This window comes from Pinus tabuliformis, chromosome 7 (genome assembly GCF_031772625.1).
Source record: "Pinus tabuliformis cultivar Carrire ecotype Pingquan chromosome 7, CPIR1, whole genome shotgun sequence".
NCBI lineage: Eukaryota > Viridiplantae > Streptophyta > Pinopsida > Pinales > Pinaceae > Pinus > Pinus tabuliformis.
The window spans coordinates 1,868,966,657-1,868,985,858 of NC_142293.1; the positions used below are offsets into that span (position 1 = coordinate 1,868,966,657).

General features: G+C 37.6%; 1 pseudogene; it reads right to left on the reverse strand.

The window, feature by feature from the left end:
- Nucleotides 1–8,080: 8,080 nt before the first annotated feature.
- The window catches only part of LOC149255932 (guard cell S-type anion channel SLAC1-like), a 49,046-nt pseudogene continuing 37,924 nt past the window's right edge, over nt 8,081–19,202 (reverse strand).

A 19,202-nucleotide genomic window follows, 5' to 3' on the forward strand; every position in this document is an offset into this window, starting at 1 on the left:
ATTCCACTTGTTACAACTAGTTCCATTTGGAGATTTCTTGGATCTCTTACTCATCCTTGGGTGAATTCAAAGCGGCAAGTGTCATAGGAGAAGTTTCTAGAAGATTCCATGAGCAACCACCTAGAAAAATGTCTCGGACATTTGTCCATCCTCGCCCATCACACCCTATAGAAGGCCTAAATAATATGCATCACACCTGAGAAGTGTAACACTCAGTATGCATCGCACCTTGCCAATGGAGCAGTCAGTATGGTTCAGTTTAGGCCATTTCTGGATGGTTTCTCAGGTGAAACTTTTGGGGAATGATGTAATTATATGACCATGTTTGTTTAGGGTATAAAACAACTCTTTTAGGGGTTGCATAGCCCTAGTTTATCGACATATAAGTTTGGGGTTGAAGTGCTCAAATATGTCTATAACAGATGTGGAACCCATTAATCCTTTTGTCTTGTCCCTGGTACCTTTGGTGATTGCTCTTTCACTCTTGCTTGGACATTGTCTTCACCTCAGCTATGATTCCATGTTAATTTTAGGTATGTTCTATGCTAGAGCAATTTATTTCAATTTCTTTTCCACATTAGCAATCACATTAGCATAAAATAAACTGCAGATAGAACATAAATATAAATTGCATAAGACAAGCCAATACAAGAGGACACAAGATGTGGCGCTAGCTAGCGACAAACCCCAATGTGGGGAAACCCTTGATCAATTCTTCTTTTATGTTCTTCAAAGTTCAGCAGAGAAAGAGAGAGAGAGAGAGTACATTTACAATAGAAGTCAACTCTTTGACTTTTGATATTGGTAGATATTATTTGAAGACATATTACTTCAACTGATTATCTAAGGTGATTCCTTCACCCACCATAGTGCTGCATCTCGTCCATTTGTTGCACCTTACCGTGTAGTACCATCATGTTGCATCATGCATCATCATGCTGCTCATGATCTCATACGTCACTGAGTTGCCCATACATCATGCTGCCCATGCATCATGTTGCCCATGATCTCATCTATCATGCTGTCCACGATCTACTCACTATGCTACCCATACATCATATCATCATGCTACTTATTATGCTGCCCATGATCTCATACATCATGCTTCCTTCCTTTGGAGACAGATGCTTCGGCTATTTCCGTAGTTCCTGGTAGTTCTGGCTTTTTTGGTAGTTTCGACAGTTCTGCAATTCCAGCTTTTCTGGATTTTCCGGCTTTTCCGGCTTTTCCAGCATTTCCGGCTTTTCTGGCAGTTTCGGTAGTTCCGGCTTTTCTAGCAGTTCTAGCTTTTCTAGCTTTTCTGGCAGTTCTAGCTTTTTTGGCTTTTCCGACATTTCCAGCTTTTCTAGATTTTCCGGCTGTTTCGGTTTTTTTGGCTTTTCCGGTGTTTCTGACTTTTTCAGCTTTTCCAGCAGTTCTGGCTTTTCCGGCTTTTCCTTAGGATCTCTCCTCCAACTAAAACCCAAAGACAAGTAGAGAGAGGAAGAGATCCAAGTGTGTGTAGAAATGACTTGAAGTCCTCTTCTATTTATACTAAAATGTAGAGGTTGAATAGACATGACTGTTGGGCTTCTGAGCCTACCCAAGTTGCTAGTCGGCTTGATAATAATTCCACAATCAAAATAAATTCATATCTCCATAAATACTTATCGGAATCGGATGACCTTTAGATCAATCCTACACCTCTCGATGAGAGGGATCCAATAAAAATTTCAGCTGCCATAAATAAGCTGACACACATTGAGTTTGGCCTAGTTGCCAATTTTAACAGAGACTTTGTCGAGGAAAGAGTGTGATGGGAAAACATCCCCATCATCCCATGGCAGTTTCCATTGCAGGGAGAGTGCTGGGGCAAGCTCTCATTGCCATACCAACATCAAAAACAACAAATGAAGGTATAATCACTTTCGATCTTTGGATTTTCATTATGATCATATTGTCAATAATGAACAAAGACAAAGGCATCGAAAAACATGCAATTTTTGTGGTTTACCTAACCATACCTTTTCCAAGTGTTGGAAAATAATAACAGCACTCATGAGGCATGAAAAACCCTCTCAACCACATAAAAGGAAATAGGTTAAGCAGGTATGGAGGAAGAAAACATACTGCATTCATTGCGACAGAAATGGCCATTAGAGAGCCACTTGCTAGAAGCTCCATCCAGAGCAGCGCCTTAAAGACAAAGCATCGGTGCGTGAACCAGGTAAAGCAGTTGTTCGACAAGAAAAACCACCTCAAGGAGGTGAGCCATTCACATTTATTAGTGAGAAATGGTTTCTAGACATATTGTCGTTTCATGGTCATTCTTTTGTAAATCATTTGTTTTATTTTAAAATGTAAATGTGATGATGTGTTTCCATCACGTAGTCAACAACAATGATGTTTGGTCATGTTTTGAGTCATATTTTGAGTTGCATGTTAAAACTATGAAAGTGATGTCTTGTTTCTGTCACATGTCGAAACAATAGTGTTTGGCCTTATGAATGTAAACCATGCATTGCAGTGATCATGTGTTTTCTGTCAATTTTTGAAGCAACCATGATAGGTTGGCCTTGTTGTCATATATGGAGTATTACGTCTATCTTATTGTAAACTTGACCACCGAGTATGAGTTATAAACTCATGGCAAGTGTGGGTCTTAGTTGGTCATGTCAATTAAGCATGTAATTTGCAAATCCATGTACTATAGGTTGCAGATGTAGCAGGTGTCAGCTCGTCACTTAAGGCTCAGAAGAACAAAGGTGAAGGAGATGGAAGCAAGACCTTTTAAGGACATTTGTGATGCAAACAGGGTATAGAGAAAGATGCAGATTACTTTTTATGCTTTTGGAGGACCAAAAGCTCCTCAGTGGGGAGGATTGATCTAAGTGGATCTTCAGATACATGGTGTGGAAACACTCAAAAATCAAAGTGATCAGAATGATGTCGAACCAGGACCAAAGTGTAGATCTTGTCTTCCTGATCGTGGAGGTGTGAACGATTCATCAATCCGAGTCTGGATGACGAATTAATTGCGAAAATTGTTAGCCTTAAGTTCCTTTGAAAAAGGATTTTTTTTCATAGAAATTGGACTTTAATCCTTAAGAGGCAAATCACAATTGACATAGTCCAAAGGGTGGACTTAAGGCGGGCTTTTAGGACCCCCGACTAGCGATCTGCGATATTGGAGTTGGGGGTAGGCAATCAGCGATGTCAGAGAGTTGTCTATGCAATCAACGATCAAATCGGCGATTGGCGTCGGCGAAACCCAAAGGCCGAGGATTGGGACTTTAGACCCTATGATTAGTGATCACTAATATCAGCGATCCAAATGATCGGTGTCGGCATATACCACGTATCGGCGAAGGACCCCGGGCCGCAGAGATAGCGATATAGCGATGCAATCTCAGCTTTCAGATCTGGAAACTGATCAATGGCTCAGATCTAATCATCGACATCGACAATCAGCGAATTGCGATCTCGACTTGTGATATATCCCGGACCTGATAAGTTTATAGGCTCGATTTTATAAATTTTGAAATCCAAATTATTGGATTTTTCAATGATTTTCAATGTTTTTCTAGGTTTTTGTCATATCATTGTAAAACGATAAAAGGTTGTTGCACCCACCGAGTGTTCTATACAAACGACTTCTATTATTAAGCAACAGGTCTCTGATTTCGAAGCGCTCTTGTCCCAAACATGTTATAAAACACGATGGGTGATAGAGAGCCGGGGAGAAGAAGGAGGGAGTTAGAGCCTACATGCCAGAGTGTGCTTGAGGGCCTGAAAGCCTGTGCTAGAGTGCCAAGAACATGGTGCAGAGAGCAGAGAGCGGCAAAAGGCTGCATAACAGAGGGCGAGGGTAGTAAAACATAGAACTTGAGAGGCTGCATGACAGAGGATAGAGAGCTTGTACTAAAGTGCCCGAGAGCCTGTGTTAGAGAGCCCCGAGAGCCTGAAGTGCTAGAGAGCCATAAGGAGGTTGTACCCGATGAATAGTCGCAGAATGAGGCTATGTAGAGATAGCTAGACTGTGCTGCGAATTATGCAGGGAAACTTGAAGCTAGAGATGCACTTGAGATGCGTAGAGCCACAGAGCTTGAACTTTAGGTAGATCGTAGAGCTGCAATGATAGAGCCAGATAGCCAGTAAGCCACAGAGACGAGAGTTCAGAGCAATTCTTCTTATGATTGATTCCTTTAAGCAATTCTTCTTTGATTGATTCTTCTTGTGATCGATTTTGGATCGATTCTTCTTGTAATCGATGTTGTGAATTCGATATTCAACAAGCTTCATCCATTTCTTGAACAACTATATGTCAGATGTCTATTTTCTTGTGCAAGCAACCATCTTCATGAGGATCGATGCTTTGAGAGTAATGGTTTGGGCAGCTTCATCCATGACATCCGCTTCTTCATATGGCCATTCGTAATGAGGCCATAATAGATTGGTAGCGACTGTGCCCGTGCATTTATAATGTGAATAGACATTCACCGTGGATTGTTTTATCCACTTCTTCATTCACATCTTCAGATGGCCTGTGGTTGGTGTGAGGTATATGATTTATTCATATATTTATTCTTTTACATTATGCTATAGATCCTAGATTGATATTGATGCAGGATCTTCTTTATTTCTTGTTGTCATGATTCCTTTCTTCATGTCATGAGGAATCTTCATATGATGTACTTTATGCTTTGAGATCCTTTATTGTATGTTTCTGGGATACTCTTGTTGTCATCATGCATGTCTTTTTCTTTGACATCCCTTTTGTGCCTTGTTGGCAGGATGCACACCATGCATGTTTTGTGTCATACTGATAGGAGTTTTGATTGAGAGTTCTAGTTGTGGGATATCTCTTAGAGCCACTCCTGCTTGAGGGCCTTCTTCATTGTATGATCGATACATCATCTCTTGTGTACATCACTTCTTTTGACAAAAACTAATGCAGTGGCCTACACCACCTTGACTGGGGCCTGGAGACGTAGTCCCTCCTAGACAAACTCCGTTAACAATGACCTATGTTTCCATGTGCTGATGATTATGTTGTTCCTCTCCTTTTCCACATGCACTTTTATTCCTTAATGTTCTTTTGAAAAGAAATTTTAACGCATCACGAAAGTAAAAGCTCTTGGTAAGGTCCTTCACACTTGGACCTGGATCAAAATCCCTTAACAAAAATAGCTAATAGTGAAGTCTGAATTGAGTGATGAATATGAATCGAAGGGATATGAATATAATATTAATTGGTAAATCAAAACTCCTTAAAACATTAGATAATATAACCATAAAGGTCAAAATGTTGGTTTATCGCCATAAGAACTGTTGTTTTAGAGGATCAAAATTATGCCCAAATGAATCAAACAGTAAAATTCAATATGATAAGATATTAACAATATAAGCATTTGAAGAGTCATAAGTTTACCTATCGATGCAGTTTGAAATGATGTGTATTAATTTATCTCACTATGAAAAAACAATGTACGAGAGGAGTAAAAGATTGTAAAATTGAAACCCTTTCCTTGCATGAAAAAAATTGTATTATCAATGAAGGATTGAAATAACTTGGGTAGTTTGGAGATATGGCCATGTTCTGGATGCAAATCATCTGAAATCACCTCAAATCTAAAGCCCAACTGAGATTTAATAGATTCCAAAAATATGAATATAATGAGGGGCTCTTATATATATTTGGTGTTAATGAAGGTGATATAGAAGCCTCGAGAATTAAATATCTAGGCCAACTGCATCATACCATTAATATGAATTTGAGAAGATAAAGGTTACATAACTATAATATAACTCAAGCAACCGTGAGGAAATTTTTTAATTTAAGATAATTAAAAATAATCAAAGTAATCAAAATAATAAATTAATATAAACTAAATAGTGGAGACAAAATAACAAATGTAAGAAGAAATGATAATTTCATCTTAAACAAATGTTTTAAACACCCCTTTGGTGTAATAATATATGAAACCTTTCCTTCTTATGTATGCTCCAATGGTAGGCTTCTATATAGCCTTATTCTGATATTTAATATGATGTAAAATTCCATAGTTTCGATAACATTTTTAGGATTTTTTAGGAACATTTTATGTTTAATGTCTTTTTTTAATCCATTCACCTGATATCCTAACAAATGTTCATTACTTATGTTATCCACTCTTGTGGCTAATATTTAACATTTTGCATTATAATCTTTAATATCACCTAGCTATTTGGTTTTTGTTAATTAACTAACATATAATTGATCCCAAAAGTTTATTTATTGTGATTTTATGTCTCTTATAAATAAACCCCAAGTATAATGATAAGAATGGAGCTTCCTTTATTTAAGCACCCATTGATACCATTGATAAAGTGTTATCTCAAATTCTAAAATTGTTGTGTGAATCCTTTGCTTTTCATCCATAATATTATGCAATACAAAAAGTTACTCTATTTGATTCAATGAGTCAAATAATTTTATTTTATAAAAATTCTTCAATTCAATTTCACTTCCTTTGGAAACCATCCATAAGTAAATCCACTATTGGATTAAAATCACCATAATTTTTTTTTGTTATAAAAATGTTGTTCAATTTGAATACTACATTTAGATTATCGAGACCCTTCAAGCACACCATCAATCTTAAGAAGACTCCCATTTAGGGATTCTATAATCTTATGCTCCATTTGATCCAATTTCCAATCCATCTTATGTTCCATCTGTGCTAGCTTTCCATTCATATATTGCTATGTCTTTCCATACATCTTATGTTCCATCTATTCCAACTTCTCGCCTATCTTCTATTCCATATCCCTTTTAAATTTTTGTTGGGTCTATGACAATTCAACCATTTTTAACATAGGCCCACTTATTTCCTTATCTTGAGTGTCCAAATTGGATAATGGATGTAGCATGTCTTCCATTTCTTCATGAGTCAGGGTTAAGCTTTCAAGAAATTTAATTATGTCTCCCATTTCTTCACGAGTCATGGTTAAGCTTTCTAGAAATTTAATTAGTGAAGCAATTCTTGGATATTTCTTTGTAGCCATGTGAGAAAGTAAGAATGCTCCTCTTTTACCTCCTTATCACAATTTAGGGTGAAATCATTGGAAAAAGATACAAGGTCCTAATGACAATGGACTTTCATGTGCTATTGCTCTTTGATATATGTGTAAGGTCCAACAAGAGGGATGTTCTTTATGTACTATAGCAATAATATGGTGAATATCTTATCTAAATCTAATTTAAGGCACACCTAATAAAGATCCTATATACTCAAATGTACGTGGAAACAAAATTCTATATATAAGAACTATATGATGTAGTACTACTAGAATGGGTACCAAGAAGGGTTACACTAGATTCTAACAAAGTGAAAACAATTATATTTATTACTTTTATTATTTTCTAACCATGTTTTTATCCACTAAATGATAGATCTTATGTTATTTAATGATGCTAGAACACATCTCAAAAAAGAAAAAATAGCTTGCTAACCCTAGAAAAACTCTTAAAATCACCTAAACTTCCAAAAGTAATATCCAACCAAATGAAAATAATTATATTAGTTAATTTTATTCTTTTCCAACCATATTTCTATCTAGTAAATGAGATCCTATGTTATTGAATGATGTCAAACACATTTCAAAAAAGAAAAAAGAGTTTGTTAACCCTAGAAAAATCCCTTAAAAACATCTAAACTTCTAAAAGTAATATTTCATAAATTATAAAAATTTACAAGTTAAAAGACTTTCTATACGTGTTTACTTGATTTAGATCATGAAACATCACAAAAACACTCTTATAGAAAATATTCCAAAATGGATCTTTTAGAATTGATTTTAAGATTATTCACAAACTCTATATTCTATAGAATATATCTCTAAAATTATAATGAAACTTAATTTAAAATGTTAACAAAATATATTATAATATTTTTCCTTACCAAAAAAAATCATTATTTTACGGATAAAAATATAGCAAAAATAAAAAAAGATGATTCATTCGAGCTTGATTTGAGGATTGGTAATGAACCCTAACTATGGATATATCTCCAACAATATAGTGAACAATTCCTATCTAAACTTTTATCATATCATTTGTCTACTTGGTCGTTCTTATGGCAATGGGCCATGTCAAACGAAGGCGTGCAATGGAGTTGCTGAAGACTGTAATAGTAGCAACTGCAGAAAGAAGTACAGCCAAAATGTGTGTGAAAAGGTGGCATACTTGCTCTGAGTATCTTATTGTCGCTATTGATGTGGATATCATTGGGTAGGTGTATGCCCACCATGAAATAGAGAACCTGCAAAAGGAAGCCATGATGTTCATTTATATCCACCAGTTTCATTATACTCAATCCCTGATAGAATTAGGTTACAGTAAGAAATATATATGGACACAGACAGCAAGTATTGCAACGCACCATACCAGAAAATTGCAACTGAAAAGAAGAATGGTTTTGAAGAATCTATGAGGACTTGGAGCGAATGAAGATGTAAAAAGATTTGGAAGAACTATAAGAAAGACATTAAGATTTTATAGAAGGAAGTCAGAGGAGAAATGTAAAAACCTGCAAATCTAATTCATCAGAGATTTAGTTTATATATATAAATTTTGAGGATATGTTTAACTATTACCTAGTGTGGTCTAGTTTCTATAAATCTTGTGATCTAATCCCAAGTAAAATTATGTATGCCTGAGAACTAATCTCTAAGAGCGATTATGTATGCTAAGAGAGTGAAAACCAATCTAAAACAAAACTATGTATATCTAAAAGCTACTCCAAACATAAAAAGAATCAAAGAATCAAGTGGCTTGTCTTCCATCAAAAGTCAAAATGCATATTTAAGAAGGATGGTTCTCAAAGCAATCAAGTGGCTTGTCTGTGACATTGTTTTATTTTACTCTAATCATACTACTTGGGAAAAGGATGGTTCCCAAAGGAATGAAGTGGCTTGTTTGTTAATGTTTTATTTTGTTCCAGAGGAATTCCCTGGAAAGTTATAGAAATTCTAGTCATATTTGGAGAAAATCCGGCAAGGATTTTTGTAAATTCAAATTATAGTTGTTAAATTTCAAAATTTTAGGTGTCCTAAACATTTTTTATGGTGTTGAATCCATTTCCACCATCAAAAACACGATTCAAATACCGTCTCTACAAAAAAATTTGAAGTTCTTTTACCCGAATTCTAGCCACTTTTGACCATCCGGACAATTCCTCCCCCTCGGTAGATGAATCCCATATTATATACCTAGTATTCAGATTGTGCTTATTTCCCTTTTATTCTTGTCAGACCAGGCAGTAACTCTCCAAATGCAGTAAAATTGATTCGTCTATTATTCCATAGGTAGGTTATTGTTATATACAACAGGAGTGATTGTTCAGTTCATCTCCCGATGACTATTCACATTCCTAATTTATTTATTTACAAATTCCCCCAATCATGAAGATTAGGTGTCAACATTCCCCCCCTTAATCTGAATGGATGTTGGCGAGTCCAAGCATCATTCTGAATCGTTCAAGCTTTTCCTTTCCAAGGGCTTTGGTGAAGATGTCTGCAATTTTCTCATTTGTGGAACAATGATGGAGATGGATTGTTTTGGCATCAACATGATGTCGAATGAGATGATATTCACTATTGATATGCTTTGTTCGATCATGGAACTTTGGGTTCTTGGCCAACTTTATTGCAGAGGTGTTATCAATCATGAGTGGAGTTGATTGTACTTGTTTTACCTGCAAATCTTCAAGAATTTTCCTGAGCCACACAATTTCTTTCGTTGCTTCAACTGCTGCCATGTATTCTGCTTCTGTTGTGGAATTTGCTGGAACTGATTGTTTGCGTGGTCTCCAAGAGAGAGCTCCTGTTCCAAGACTCATAGCATATCCTGAAGTAGATACCCCAGTTTCTTTGTCTCCATCGAAGTCTGAATCAGAGTATCCATTCAAGCTGAAGTCGTCCACCTGTGTATACTTGATTCCAAGGTCTTGAGTTCCCTTCAAGTACCTTAGAACTCTTTTTGCAGTAGACCAATGTCCCTCACAAGGCTTTTGCATAAACCTGGAGAGGATTCCAACAGTGAATGAAATGTCTGGTCTGGTAGTAGTGAGGTAGATGAGACTTCCTACAAGCTTTCTATACTTTGTTGCATCCTCAAATTCCTTTCCTTCAATAGATGTGAGCTTTAAGTTTTGTTCCATTGGAGTAGAAAGAGGATTGCACTCTGTCATGCCAAATCTGTTTAAAAAATCTCCAATGTATTTCTTTTGAGAAAGAAATATGGATTTTGGATGTTGGGTTACTTCAATGCCAAGATAGTAATGAACATAGCCCAAATCAGTCATTTCAAAACTTTTCCCCAATTCCTTCTTTATGGATGCAATGTAGCTTTCATTGTTCCCTGTCATTAAAAGATCATCTACATATACCACAAGATACACAACTGTTTTGCCAACTTTCTTGACAAATAAAGTTGCATCATCAAGATCAAAATGATTGAAGTTGAGTTTTAGAAGATGCTCAGTTAGTTTTTCATACCAGGCTCGTGGTGCTTGTTTGAGGCCATACAAGGACTTCACAAGTTTGTATACTTTATGTTCATGTCCTTTCACAGCAAATCCTTCAGGTTGGGACATAAAAACATTCTCTTTTAGATCTCCATTCAAGAATGCAGTTTTTACATCCATTTGATGGACTTTCCAATCGTTCTGAGCTGCTAGTGCAAAGAGTGTCTGGATGGTGGCCCATTTTGCTGTGGGGGCAAAAGTTTCCTCATAATCGACCCCTTCCTTCTATGCAAAACCTTTTGCCACGAGCCTAGCTTTGTGCTTGTCAAGTGAGCTGTCAGCTTTGTACTTGTTCTTGTAGACCCACTTGCAGCCTATTGGTTTGGTTCCAAATGGAGGATCAACCAGCTTCCAAGTGCCATTCTTTATGAGGGCATCATACTCCTTTTGCATTGCTTCTTTCCATTCATCATGAGAAGCAGCTTCTTTGAAGGAAGTTGGTTCAAAATCTGTAGACAAGTTCAATTCACAATCATAAGTAACATCCATATCAACAGGTGAATTAGAGTCATCTACATCACCTCCATTTTGTCGATTTGAATTTCTGGTTCCTGTTTTTCCAATTTCATCAGGATGAACACTTTCAAGTGTCTTTGTCAGCCACTTTGGGGGACCTTTCTGAGATGGTCCAGGCTGCTCTGTTGATTGAGTTGGGATTGAATCAAGATTGAGTCTCCCAATTCTATCAATTACATCACTTAAAGCATCATCCGTTGTTGGAGTTTCAGTCGGGGGAGAGTGTTCTTCAGAAGAAGATTCCACATGTTGATCTAGTATAGGAATCCCCCCTTCAAGATGTGGAATCTGATTATCAAATTCTTGAAATGATTTCATTTTTGCGAATCTATCCAAGCGATCAAGTTGCCGCTCAACAACATTGTCAGGTTTGGATGATTCAAGAAAAATTACATCTCTAGATACAACAAACTTTTTATTTACTTCGTCATAGAGGCGGTATGCTTTGGAGGTGTTTGAATACCCCCGGAAGATACACTTACTACTTCTAGTACCAAGTTTGTTTCTATGTACCTTTGGTATCAAAGCATAACAGGTGGAACCAAAGATCCTGAGATGTTTTACCGAAGGCACATGTCCATACCACAATTCATAAGGAGTCTTGTTTCTTATAGCAATAGATGGACATCTATTCTTTATATATGCAGCACATAGAATAGCATCAGCCCAAAACATTATCTTTACATTTTTGAAGAAAAGCATGGATCGTACCATATTCAAGATTGTTCTATTCATTCTTTCAGCTACACCATTCTATTGGGGATTATAAGGCACAGTTGTTTGATGTTTGATCCCATGTTGGCGAAGATAGTGTTCAAATTCATTTGATGTATATTCTTTTCCATTATCAGTGCGAATAGACCCAATATGAGGTTTTGCATCATTTTGAATCCATTTATGAAAATTCTTGAATGTTTGAAAAGCATCAAATTTGTTCTTCAAAAAATAAACCCAACGCATTCTGGTGTAATCATCAATAAATGTCATGATATATTTATTTCCATTTGCAGAAGGAACAGCCATTGGACCACATAAATCTGAATGATTGAGTTCAAGCTTCCTATGTGCTCTTGAATGTGAATCATGAAAAGACTGTTTGCTATGCTTTCCTAGAATGCAAGCATCACATTGCTTATGTTTCCTAGGAATTGTAGGCAAACCAACAACACTATTTTTCTTCAATAAGCGGAGACTGTCATAGTTTAAATGTCCAAATCTAGCATGCCATAATAAACTTGATGGAAGTGTACCTTCTGATGAGAAATATATGAGAAATGTTGTGCATGAGCAGAGGTTCCTTGCAGTTTGAGAAGCCTTTCTTCTTCTATTCCCCTCATGACAAGTGAGTGGTCAGATGCTTTTCTTACCTCAAGCTTGCCATCAAACATATGAATGGAGTGACCTTGCTGGCAGATGTGAACCAAGGACAGCAAGTTTCTCTTGAGCTGTGGGAGATATAGAACATGATCCAGAAGAAAGTCTGGAAGACCATGCAGTTTAAGCCTGATTGTGCCAAGCCCTGATGGCTTGATTTTTGACTGATCTGCAAACTATATTGCTCCATCAACATTGTCAGTGAAATCTTCAAAACAATATTTTCTATGAGTCATGTGACGGGTTGCTCCTGAATCAAGCAACCAATCATTTTTCGAAGAAGCAAGTGAAGCATTAAACAAATCTTCATTTACTCCAATGTTACATTGTGCCTCAATATAGTGAGCGGATTCAGGTGCTTTACCTTTGTCTGTATCATCAATTTTACCTTTCTGTTGGTTTCTTTTCTGCTCAATTTTATCCCATGGTAGCTTTCATGTAGAGGCATCATGTGATACATTTCTTTTGCAGCGAATGCAATGTAAGTCTACCTTTTCTCCTTGAGAATGTCTGCCCCCCTGCCTCTGAAGTATCTTCCTCTTCCTCTTCGTCCACCTCTTCCTCTTGTAGAATCTTGAGCAGGATGCTTTTCTTTATAAGCAAGGCACACAATCTCTTCAGAAGATTCATGGGCTGTCTTCTTTCCAAAGGCTTTCTCTCTTTCAGCAAGCTTTTTCACAAGAGAGTCAAAGCTTATATCTTTAAGATTTCCATTTTCTTGTAAAGATTCAAGATAATTGGAGTAAGTAGGATAGAGTGCCTTGAGAAAAGCAATAATAAGGATATCCAGCTCAACCTTAGTGGATTTGATATCATGCATTATAGATTTTACTTCAGATGCAAGAGCAAGAGGATCATTATTTTTCAGTTCAAGAGTGAAGAGTTTAATCATGAGCTGAACAACTTCAAGTGCAGAATGTGAGTCATAGAGTTCTTTCAGCTTTTGTAAGGCTTCAAAGGCAGTTGAATATGATGAAATATGGCGACTCACCTCTTCATTCATAGATGTTGCGATTAATGCATAGGCTTTGCTGTTTTTGTTTTCCCAAATGACAAGATCTTTGTCTGAGGTAGGCTGTACTGGGTCATTGTCTCCTTCTCCGACACACACTCCTTTCCACAACTCATTGAAGATGAGGGTGTGTTTTATCATCCGGGACCATTCAGGATAGTTCTCCTTGCCAGTGAGAACTATTCCTACCATAGAGATGATTGAATGCATTCTGTAAAAAAAAATACTTCTGCTGATATACAGTGAAATTGTTCTCAAAACTTTCTGTGGGAAATGATTTTGGTTGTTTAATTCATATCACAGTCAATAATCAATCATTCACTGCGAGCTCTACAAAGTTGGAGCAGCAATGGCATCAACCGCGAGCTCTACAAAGTTGGAGCAGCAACAACATTACAATTTCAACCTCTGATGGCAGACATCTCATGTAATCTGAGAATGTTTTAAAAAAAAATTAAACATCTATATTCTATAGTTGTTGCTTAGGCCACGCAGCAAGACTTCCTTCCAAAGTGCTTGACAGCGTTAGAACATATGGCAGCTTTAAAAAATATGGAACAACCTTAAAAACTTATGGGACAACATTAAAAATACATATGGTATTAATCATATCAGCGTTCCAACATAGCATTAATATAATCAGCGTAAATACCACACCAAACAGCCTTATTAAAACTGCGTAAATATGTGAACAGCTTCTAGACTTTTGCATCTTCAAAACCTTCTTGACAATCTTCTATTCTTCGACTAAAAATGCTCTAATAATTCGGTCACGTACAGCTGAACCAGATAAAATGCCTCCATAGGCTCTATTAACAATGGAAAAATCTTCTCACGATCAATAAGGCACTGGTTATGAAAAGGAAGCAGCTCCGGGCAAGCCAATCTTACGGCCTGCGCTAAGAGAAGAAGTTCGAAAGCATGTATGTTGGAGACATGGGAGTATTCAATGCAGGACGGGCAGTAAGCTTCAACACGCAAAGGAAAAGAAAATGCCCTCGGATGTTTGACGTCCCTTACTCCGAGAGTATTCCAGTGGTGGGTATCGAAGACCTCGATGGCCCTAATCAGAAGACTCCGAGAGTATTCTAGATCATCTGCTCAAGCACATGGCAGACATCGTCATAATGTGTTTCAGGCACCGTCATAATGTCGAAGGGGCCATGGAATACTGGCTTGAGCCGGCAGGGATTATGGAGATAAGAAAGCAGGCCGATACCACAACGCGGGGCAAAGAAAAAAATGGTAAGACAGAGGCGAGGTGAATCCGACTAACTGCTCCAATACCTCCAAACGTTGTCACAACATTTATGATACAGAGCAACTATGAAAGCATCAGCGGATATGAAAAAATCTCAAGAGTAAGAAGATGAAGTTGCAAAAGAAACATTTCAGAGTCGAATGGGCGACTCCTGCTCCACTTCTGGAAGACTGAGAGACGTTACAATCATGCAAAAAATCGTGCGAACTGTTAGAGGGCGGACTGGGCGGACTGGTCTATGTGCAGCGTTTAGACAGTGGCAGTCACTGTGGAGGGAACAGAGGGACAGAGAGCCCAGCAGTGGACAGACTACATGAAACTAGCAGAAGGGAGTTACAAGACTATGCCAAAAATGGAGCTGGCTCTGATACCATGTCAGACCAGGCAGTAACTCTCCAAATGCAGTAAAACTAATTCGTCTATTATTCCATAGGTAGGTTATTGTTATATACAATAGGAGTAATTGTTCAGTTCATCTCTCGATGACTGTTCACATTCCTAATTTATTTATTTACAAATTCCCCCAATCATGAAGATTAGGTGTCAACAATTCTTCTTTAGATTTTACTTACTTTTAAATTTTCAGAGATACAATTTGGATGTTAAGAGTTAGGCCATTAGGATGTAATTTTCAGAGCCAAGGCAAATTAATAATAAAGCATAGACATATTTTGACCATCCATTTTCACATCGTTTAGTTCTAAGACGATAATGTAAAGTTAAAGACTATTATGATGAATAGTTACCAAATTCACAAGAGAAATTTGACAGTTCGATTTGTACACCGAATACTTTGATGAAATTTGAAATTTGATACGATTGGCAGGTTAAAAGAAAATAATGTTGATAATAAATTTGGAAAAGAAGTACAGTGATGTGTGGTTTGACGGTAAGTTTATTTGGGTTGAAGGAATAGATTTACTAACTTCTTGTGGTGGTAGTTAAAGAAATAGATTCCCCACCTTGGCCTTGGCTGCAAGTTGAGTCTGTGCCTGCTAAAATCATAGGATCTTAGTATATGCAAGTCATTATAGGATCTTAGTATATCCGACTTGCAGGTAGTTGGATGTACTTTTGGTGTTATAGAGTGGTGTTATAGAGACAGCTACGAGGATTGATCCTGGGTCTCCCATAGATTAAGCCTAGCAATTATAGATTCACCATGTGTCAAAAAATATTATTTTGATTACTAAAAAAGTTGAAAAAATATTATTTTGAATCTGGAAAATCATATTATTTTGAATACCAGGAAAGTTGAAAAAACAGTGAAGAAACGAATTTTAACATCAACACTGAAAAAGGGGCAAACGGCAAATATTATAAGGAATCAATTTTCTAAATATATTTATTTTCAATAAGGATTTACATAAATAAATTTGAATATTTATTTTTAAAATATATGTTTATTAGAAAAAGATTTTAGGTTAGTTTTGAAAACAAGAAGAAGTAAGTTTTGAAATAAAAAGAAAATTGGAATAAAAAAGAGTAAGTATGAGTTTTTTTTATTGTGTTTCAAATTTTTTATATTATTAGATTATTTAAATATCAAAATAAAGAAGAAAAAAAACCAAAACTATTAATGTATTTTTAGGGACTAAAATTTTGTCATCCAAATTCTTACCTTGTACTCAAATTCGAACTTTTCATCCAAATTCCTACCAGAACTTGGTAACTATGTTCTCTGTGGCCAGCTAAAAGCGATAGTGATAAAGCACAAGTTTTTTATTCTTGGAAAATGTTTGGAAAATTCTCTTAGGATAAAACATCAAATATGCTAAGAATTATATTAAATAATTGATATATCTAATTACATTATATATCATATTAATTGATATATTAGAAAGTTTTATTTGTATTTATTATTAATAAATATATAACCATACAAATAATAATATAAAAAAATATTGTAATAAAAATATTATTATTATTAATAATTATTATTTAATATTAATGATTACTTATTATTAATAAATTTTAAAATATGTAATATAAATTAATTATTTAATAATAATATAAATTATTATTTATTTTTTTATTTATTTTTTTTTATTTTTTTTTAACTTGAAGATGGAAAGGCGTAGGGTTCGATCCTGGAACCCTAGGCTGATGGCCTAGGTGGAGCAGATAGCCCAAGTCAAGGACACGCAGGTACGGGCTGGGCTTAATGGCGGATCCTCCGAGGCAAGGAGTTTTGAGGCGGCCTAGAAAGAGACAGCTGGGCGGTTTTGCAATCGACTTCTCTCTCGGTTAGGGTTCGGGGTTAACAGTTGACAGGTTGCGTTGGTGGATCCCCACTGTGGAGGTTTCAGCGGAGAAAACTCTTAGGCGGTTTCGGAGCAGCGAATACCCGAGGAACAAAACGCTTATCGTCCCCAGGCGGTTTCAGGAGCGTTTTCAGGTAACGGTTTTTTTGAGGTGTCAGTTTTACTGCAGCTTGTTACTATGGTGAACCAAAACGAGGCGGTGGATCTAGACCCAGCACCGGAAGACATTCTATCGGTCTGGGGGAAGGAGGTCAATGAACAGAACATCGATAAGTTTTTTGGGCAAGTAGGCAGCCATGCATCCGCCACTTTCTCTGTGGGAGGTTCGTGGAGTAACAAAACACCTAAGGGTTTACTGGAGGAAAGTCTGGAACTGGCTGGTGCGTTCGGCAAAGGCGGCAGGGACATTGGAGAGACAGGCTCTCAGGCGGAGGAATGTGTACTGAAAGAGAATAACTACGGCTCCCTTGATAGTAAGGCGCTATCCCCCTCGAAGGTTTTCTGTCCGTCTGGTGGACTCGAGGACATCATAAATTTCAATTCAAACCAAGGAATATGGAGATCTGTAGGGGGTTTTCAAATTTCAGATAAGGAAGCTCAGGCTAGAAGCAGTCATCTGGCAGTTAACAGGCACCTCTTAACAAAAGGCTCTCCTCAAGCTGGCTCGGGTGTGGAGAGGGTTATCTCAGGACTCGGCAAGGTTTCCAATCAGGGGAAGGAAGATCAAACCCTAGTTCCTGGAAGGGCGGAAGAGGGTGGAAGTCTGGTTGTAGGTAAAAAAGGAAACATCGTAGGAGTACCGCATACAACCATCTCAGGAAAGGAAGTAAACCCCACTGCAGAGAATGAGACTGGTACTCAAAGGGTATCAGACAAAACAGTCTTGGAATCTATAGATAGAGAAGTGGAACCGGAACGGGAAAGGGCCGGGGATAAGCGAAAAAAGGCGAAGCCCTTTAAGAAGAAACGGATTGCAGGAAATTTGGTTTTAGGAATGGATGTTCAGGTTGAGGATGCTCTGGAAGTGGCGGAGTGTACGCTAGTGGGCAGAGCAAGAGGGAGGTTTGTCTCAGGCAAGTTTTTAAAGCAGTGGGCGGAGCGTCAATGGAAGGAGACCCCGGCAAAGTCTTTTAAAACTGCTACGCTGGTTAAGGGATGGTTTATGATCAGATTCGACAACAAGGAAGCAATGGAATGGGTTGAAGGGAGAAACTGGGCTTTCGGGAATCGCCCAGTTTTCTTCAAAAGGTGGTCTCCTTTATTCGATGCATCCAAGGAGAAGGTCGAGGAATTCCCAGTCTGGGTCAGGGCTCCTGGTCTGCCTCCCTTCCTTTGGGTTGATTCCGTATCTTGGAAGCGGACAAGTCCTTCCTCCATTCCCACGAAAGAGCAGTGGCCAGGATCTTAGTGCGGCTAAATCCAAAAGAAGGACTAGCGGAATCTATAAACTTGCAGTACAAGGATTATGTTTTTGAACAGCCTCTGGACTACGAACTTTTACCTTTTCGGTGCCACAGATGCCATGAGTATGGGCATCTGGCAAGGGAATGCCCACTGGGGAAGCGCAGAAGGAGGACACAGAAAATAGATGAGCAGTGGGAGGATATTATGAGGAAAGAAGAGGAACCGGCGGAGGAGATTATTTCAAAAGCAAAGCCTATGGAAGGGATCCAAATTCAGAAAGAAGAAGGCTTAACTCAGGATGGAGGGGAACCGGAACAAGTAAAAGAAGCTCCGAGTTGCACTGAAAAGATCTCAGTCGGAAATGCTGATATCCCTGTTAGTGAACCACCCGGTATGCAGTTAGACCCAATAAATTCTTCTTTTATTTCTGAATCTAAAGTTGTCTTCTCGTCTATGGGAACTCCTATGATAAATAGATGCAATGATGATTTTGTAAACATTGATAACATCACTGCCGCTATCCCCTCCATTGATCTGAACTGTGAAGATGGTTCCCATGTAAGTCTGGACTCTGGTTTTTCCCCTCCTGCTCGCCATTATAACCTTAGATCTCTCAGCAAAAAACCTGATAGCAGTCTCGAAATCCTGGATCCGGTGGGTGGGCTAGGCACATCGTCGTCTAGAAGCTTCAAAAAAAGGTTAGAGGTAGGAAATCAAATCTGTCAAAAGCTCAAGTCAAAGCAAAATTTGATGTGGCCGATGGCAAACAAATGTCGATCCCTGGGGCACTTAGAGCAGCAATTACCCCTGAGGCTGTTATAAAA